General features: G+C 44.9%; 1 pseudogene; it reads left to right on the top strand.

Annotated features, from left to right (window-relative positions):
- LOC119350973 overlaps nucleotides 1–7502 on the top strand; it is a 53769-nt pseudogene that overhangs the window by 31468 nt on the left and 14799 nt on the right.

Here is a 7502-nt window from a genome sequence, read left to right as displayed (position 1 = left end):
GCGACGGCGACGGGGTCGGGGCCGGCAGGGGCGGCAGGCGCGGCGACGGTGTCGGGGCAGTGGCTCGGCGGCGGCGACGGCAAGGTGGACCAGCCTGACGGCGTCGGGACAGGCCTCGACGGCGACGGCGACGAGGAGCAGAAGGCGTCGGGGCGAGAAGAAACAGATGGATTTTGTCGAAAACTGCTAAGTGAGCAAGAGCATTGGTCCCGGTTCGTGGCACAAACCGGGGCTAATGCCCCCTTTAGTCCCGGTTGGTGTCACCAACCGGGACTAATGCCCCCCCTTTAGTCCCGGTTGGTTCCACCAACCGGGACCAAAGGCCTCTGTGCTGCCTGCCTCGGGGCCAAAGTTTAGTCCCACCTCGCTAGTTGAGAGGGGCGCGCAGTGGTTTATAAGCCCCACTGTCCCACCCCTCTCGAGCTCCTCTCCACCGCAGGCTTTCGCGCCTACTTGCTGTTGCTTTGCCTGATGGGCCTTCTGGGCCTACTGCGGGCCTGAATCCTGGCCCATAGTAGGGTTTCTAGTCGTATTCAGGCCGTGGGGGCCCAGTAGGAGGCATTTTTTTGTTTTTTTGTTTTCTTTACTTATTGTTGCTATATTTATATATTTTCCAGTTTTTTTCTTTTGTTTTCTGCATTATTTATTTTCTTTTGTTTTTGGCTTTATTTTTTAATTGTTTTTGCTTTTAGTTTTAGGAAAATTATAAACTTTCTGTTAGTGCCATTAGTTTTCAAATTTGAAAACACTTTTTTTGTTTTTTTGTTTTCTTTCTTGCTTTATTTATTTTATTTTGTTTCTACTTACAACAAAATACTTATTGTTGCTATTTTTAATTATTATGAGGGCCGAACCATAAGACATTAAAGCATTTCAAATGAACTCTGAAAAAGTTGAAAGTTGGCATGGTATCATAAATTGACCCACATAGCATGTGCATGTACAAAACGGACAATGGTATCATACTCGTCAGTTACAAAGTTGGCATGGTATCATCATAATAGTTGCGGGAGAAAGTCTTCACTTTTTCTTCGCTTGTGTCATTTTCTTATTGCGCCGTAACCATGGATAATCTTCATCGTTATGCTGGGGTCGGCCTTGACTTTGAAGGGAGGAATTTCATGAAACTTTTCATAATCTTCAGACATGTCTGTCTTGTCCTCCACTCCCACGATGTCCCTTTTTCCTGAAAGAACTATGTGGCGCTTTGGCTCATCGTATGATGTATTCGCTTCCTTATCTTTTCTCTTTCTCGGTCTGGTAGACATGTCCTTCACATAGATAACCTGTGCCACATCATTGGCTAGGACGAACGGTTCGTCAGTGTACCCAAGATTTTTCAGATCCATTGTTGTCATTCCGTATTGTGGGTCTACCTGTACCCCGCCTCCTGATAGATTGACCCATTTGCACTTAAACAAAGGGACCTTAAAATCTACTCCGTAGTCAAGTTCCCATATGTCCACTATGTAACCATAATATGTGTCCTTTCCCCTCTCGGTTGTTGCATCAAAGCGGACACCGCTGTTTTGGTTGGTGCTCTTTTGATCTTGGTCAATCGTGTAAAATGTATTCACATTTATCTCGTATCCTTTCCAAATCAATACAGTCAAAGATGGTCCCCTGGACAACAAGTACAGCTCATCACAAACAGTGTTGTCACCTCTGATACGTGCTTCCAACCAACTGCTGAAAGTCCTGATGTGTTCACATGTAATCCAGTCGTCGCACTATTCCGGGTGTTTGGAGCGCAGACTGTTCTTGTGTTCATTGACATACGGGGTCACCAAGGTAGAGTTCTGTAGAACTGTGTAGTATGCTTGATACCAAGAATATCCGTCTCTGCATATTACTGAGTCCCTTCCAAGCGTGCCTTTTCCAGTCAGTCTCCCCTCATACCGCGATTTAGGGAGACCTATCTTCTTAAGGCCAGGAATGAAGTCGACACAAAACCCGATGACATCCTCTGTTTGATGGCCCATGGAGATGCTTCCTTCTGGCCTAGCACGGTTACAGACATATTTCTTTAGGACTCCCATGAACCTCTCAAAGGGGTACATATTGTGTAGAAATACGGGGCACAGAATGACAATCTCGTCAACTAGATGAACTAGGACGTGCGTCATGATATTAAAGAAGGATGGTGGGAACACCAGCTCGAAACTGACAAGACATTGCACCACATCACTCCTTAGCCTTGGTATGATTTCTGGATCGATCACCTTCTGAGAGATTGCATTGAGGAATGCACATAGCTTCACAATGGCTAATCGGACGTTTTCTAGTAGAAGCCCCCTCAATGCAACCGGAAGCAGTTGCGTCATAATCACGTGGCATTCATGAGACTTTAGGTTCTGAAAATTTTTCTCTGCCATATTTATTATTCCTTTTATATTAGACGAGAAGCCAGCCGGGACCTTCATACTAAGCAGGCATTCAAAGAAGATTTCCTTCTCTTCTTTGGTAAGAGCATAGCTGGCAGGACCTTCATACTGCTTTGGAGGCATGCCGTCTTTTTCGTGCAAACGTTGTAGGTCCTCCCGTGCCTCAGCTGTATCTTTTGTCTTCCCATACACGCCCAAGAAGTCTAGCAGATTCACGCAAAGGTTCTTTGTCACGTGCATCACGTTGATCGAAGAGCGGACCTCTAGGTCTTTCCAGTAGGGTAGGTCCCAAAATATAGATTTCTTCTTCCACATGGGTGCGTGTCCCCCAGCGTCACTCGGAACAGCTAATGCGCTGGGACCCTTTCCAAAGATTATGTGTAAATCATTGACCATAGCAAGTACGTGATCACCGGTACGCATGGCGGGCTTCTTCCGGTGATCTGCCTCGCCTTTGAAATGCTTGCCTTTCTTTCGACATTGATGGTTGGTCGGAACAAATCGACGATGGCCCAGGTACACATTCTTCCTGCAGCTTGCCAGGTATATACTATCGGTGTCAAGTAAACAGTGCGTGCATGCGTGGTATCCCTTGTTTGTCTGTCCTGAAAGGTTACTGAGAGCGGGCCAATCGTTGATGGTCACGAACAGCAATGCCTTTAGGTTAAATTCCTCCTGTTTGTGCTCATCCCATGTACGTACACCGTTTCCATTCCACGGCTGTAAAAGTTCTTCAACTAATGGCCTTAGGTACACATCAATGTCGTTGCCGGGATGCTTAGGGCCTTGGATGAGAACTGGCATCATAATGAACTTCCGCTTCATGCACATCCAAGGAGGAAGGTTATACATACATAGAGTCATGGGCCAGGTGCTGTGATTGCTGCTCTGCTCCCCGAAAGGATTAATGCCATCCGCGCTTAAAGCAAACCATACGTTCCTTGGCTCACTTGCAAACTCATCCCAGTACTTTCTCTCGATTTTTCTCCACTGTGACTCGTCAGCGGGTGCTCTCAACTTCCCGTCTTTCTTACGGTCCTCACTGTGCCATCGCATCAACTTGGCATGCTCTCTGTTTCTGAACAGACGTTTCAACCGTGGTATTATAGGAGCATACCACATCACCTTCGCAAGAACCCTCTTCCTGGGGGGCTCGCCGTCAACATCACCAGGGTCATCTCGTCTGATCTTATACCGTAATGCACCGCATACCGGGCATGCGTTCAGATCCTTGTACGCACCGCGGAAGAGGATGCAGTCATTAGGGCATGCATGTATCTTCTGCACCTCCAATCCTAGAGGGCATACGACCTTCTTTGCTACGTATGTACTGTCGGGCAATTCGTTATCCTTTGGAAGCTTCTTCTTCAATATTTTCAGTAGCTTCTCAAATCCTTTGTCAGGCATAGCATTCTCTGCCTTCCACTGCAGCAATTCTAGTACGGTACCGAGCTTTGTGTTGCCATCTTCGCAATTGGGGTACAACCCTTTTTTGTGGTCCTCTAACATGCGATCGAACTTCAGCTTCTCCTTTTGACTTTCGCATTGCGTCCTTGCATCGACAATGACCCAGCGGAGATCATCATCATCGGGCACATCGTCTGGTTCCTCTTGATCTTCAGCAGCTTCGCCTGTTGCAGCATCATCGTGCACATCGTCTGGTTCCTCTTGATCTTCAGTAGCATCACCGTATTCAGGGGGCACATAGTTGTCATCGTACTCTTCTTCTTCGCCGTCTTCCATCATAACCCCTATTTCTCCGTGCCTCGTCCAAACATTATAGTGTGGCATGAAACCCTTGTAAAGCAGGTGGGTGTGGAGGATTTTCCGGTCAGAGTAAGACTTCGTATTCCCACATATAGGGCATGGACAACACATAAAACCATTCTGCTTGTTTGCCTCAGCCACTTCGAGAAAATCATGCACGCCCTTAATGTACTCGGAGGTGTGTCTTGAACCGCACATCCATTGCCGGTTCATCTGCGTGCATTATATATAATTAAGTGTGTCAAAAATCATTACAGAACATCATGAATAGATAATTAAGTGACCAAATTAATAGAAGTTCATCATCACATTAAAACCAAAGTACATACATAGTTCTATCGAACAACATAAAGCTCTGCAGAGCATCTAAATTAATTAAACCATACACTGAAACTATGTAAAACATTTTCAATGTGAAAACAAATGCGATCATAATCGCAACCAATGTAACAACTGATCCAACGGCATAATGATACCAAGCCTCGGTATGAATGGCATATTTTCTAATCTTTCTAGTCTTCAAGCGCATTGCATCCATCTTGATCTTATGATCATCGACGACATCCGCAACATGCAACTCCAATATCATCTTCTCCTCCTCAATTTTTCTAATTTTTTCCTTCAACAAATTGTTTTCTTCTTCAACTAAATTTAACCTCTCGACAATAGGGTCGGTTGGAATTTCCGGTTCAACAACCTCCTAGATAAATAAAATCTATGTCACGTTGGTCGGCATAATTGTCATAAACAATAAATGAACCAATAGTTATGAAAAGATAATATATACCACATCTGAATCATAGACAGGGCGAGGGCCGACGAGGGCGGATACCAAAACCATCGCACTATATAAGATGCAATAATAAAAGTAAGAAAATTAAGATTTTTTTCCTTTTAGAAAGAAGATAAGAACAAGAGGCTCACCACGGTGGTGCCGGCGACGAGATCGGCGCGGGCGATTGACGGCGGTGAAGACGGGGACGGGACGTGACGGACCGCTACACATCACCTTGGCAGGAATCTTCTTCCTGGGGCGCTCGCCCTCGACATCACCATGCTCATCGCGGCTGATCTTATAGCGCAATGCACCACATACCGGGCAAGCGTCCAAATCCTCGTACTCACCGCGGTAGAGGATGCAATCACTAGGGCATGCATGTATCTTCTGCACCTCTAACCCTAGAGGGCAGACAGCCTTCTTTGCTTCGTACGTACTCTCGGGCAATTCGTTGTCCTTTGGAAGCATATCCTTTATCATTACCAGCAACTTTCCAAATCTCTTGTCAGATACACCATTCTTTGCCTTCCATTGCAGCAATTCCAGTGTGGTGCCCAGCTTTTTCTTGTCACCTACGCAATTCGGGTACAACATTTTTTTGTGATCCTCTAACATGCGCTGCAACTTCTTCTTCTCCAAATCACTTGCGCAGTTTCTCTTTGCATCGGCAATGGCCCGACCTAGATCATCAACGGGCTCATCTGATGCCTCTTCTTCAGCTTCTTCCCGCATTGCCGGCTCAGCTTCTTCCCGCATTACCGGCTCAGCTTCTTCCCCCATTGTTGTATCATCGTATTCAGGGAACCCATGGCCAGGATAGCTGTCGTCGTCCTCTTCTTCTTCATTGTCTTCCATCATAACCCCTCTTTCTCCGTGCTTGGTCCAAACATTATAGTGGGGCATGAAACCGGACTCAAACAGGTGGACGTGAATGGTTCTTGACGTAGAGTAATTGCGACCATTCTTACAGCCAGCACATGGACAAGGCATAAAACCATCCGCCGCTTGTTTGCCTCAGCCGCAAGCAGAAAAGTATGCACGCCCTCAACGAACTGGGGAGAGCATCGGTCATCGTACATCCATTGCCGGCTCATCTTCATTACACAACACCGAATAGACCAAATTAATACAAGTTCATACATAAAGTTCATACAACACTTAAATGCAACAAACAAATAACTCTCTAGCTAAAGCATTTAAATGCAACAACAAATGCGATCAAGATCGCAACTAAGGTAACAATTGATACAACAGCATAATGATACCAAGCCTCACTATCGATGGCATATTTTCTAATCTTTCTAATCTTCAAGCGCATTTTCTCCATCTTGATCTTGTGATCATCGACGACATCGGCAACATGCAACTCCAATTCCATCTTCTCCCCCTCAATTCTTTTCAATTTTTCTTTCAAGTACTCGTTTTCTCTTTCAACTAAATTTAACCTCTTGACAATAGGGTCGGTTGGAATTTCCGGTTCACATACCTCCTAGATAAAAATATCTATGTCAACTTGATGGGCATAATTTGTCATAAACACGAAATGCAACAAATAGTTTTAAAAGAGAATATACCACATCCGAATCATAACAAGGACGAGGGCCGACGGGGACGGATATCAAAACCATGGCACTATGTATAACAAACAACGTGCGGGTAAGATAATTATTATACGAGTAACTATATATCCAAATCACACAAACATCAATTTTTTATATAAAATTTCATGAACAAGAGGCTCACCACAAGGTGGTGCCGGCGACGGGACGCTGCGGGCGATCGACGGTGGTTACGACAGAGATTTAGAAGGCACTAAGTAAACCACACCTACATATGCAAACTAAGTGTTATTTTAACCTCAAATTGCATATAAATCAAATACTAGCACATATATATATATTTCCTCCCAAATTACTAAACTCACAAATTAATAACTATATAAAGCATTGCAAGAGCTAATCTAGCAATGAGAGATGAAAGGACAAAGTTGCTAACCTTGGTGATCATTTGAATGGATGAGGGCCTGCAAATCTTGACAAATTTGGGGCAAATTTTGTGATGAACTCGAGAGGAAGAAGGGAAGAACAGAGGAGAGGGAGAGGGGAAAGGGGGAAGAATAGAGTGCGGGTGGACGAAGGGTTTATATAGGACGACCTTTAGTACCGGTTCGTGCCAAGAACCGGTACTAAAGGTGCTGGAGGGGGCCCAGACTGACAACATCCTGCCACCACTCTCATTAGTACCGGTTCGTGGCACGAACCGGTGCTAAAGGTTAGCCACGAACCGGTACTAATGAGAGCGGCCCGGCTAGCCGTTGGAACCGGCACTAATGTATACATTTGTGTCGGCTCAAATACAAACCGGCACTAATGTGCTTCACATTTGACCCTTTTTCTACTAGTTTATATATATATGTGCATAACATGTACAATGTGTAGTATCGTAAAATACCAGCAAACGAAAAAGAATTAAAATGGAAACACAAAATTAAATGAAAAAGAAACCATAAAACTAAAAAAAACCAAACCTTATAGTACCGGTTGGTATTATCAACCGGTACTAAAGGGCTCCAG

This window comes from Triticum dicoccoides, chromosome 1B, assembly GCF_002162155.2.
Source record: "Triticum dicoccoides isolate Atlit2015 ecotype Zavitan chromosome 1B, WEW_v2.0, whole genome shotgun sequence".
Taxonomy (NCBI): domain Eukaryota; kingdom Viridiplantae; phylum Streptophyta; class Magnoliopsida; order Poales; family Poaceae; genus Triticum; species Triticum dicoccoides.
Note: the sequence above shows the minus strand (reverse complement) of the source record. Positions and strands in the feature narration are given on the sequence as shown.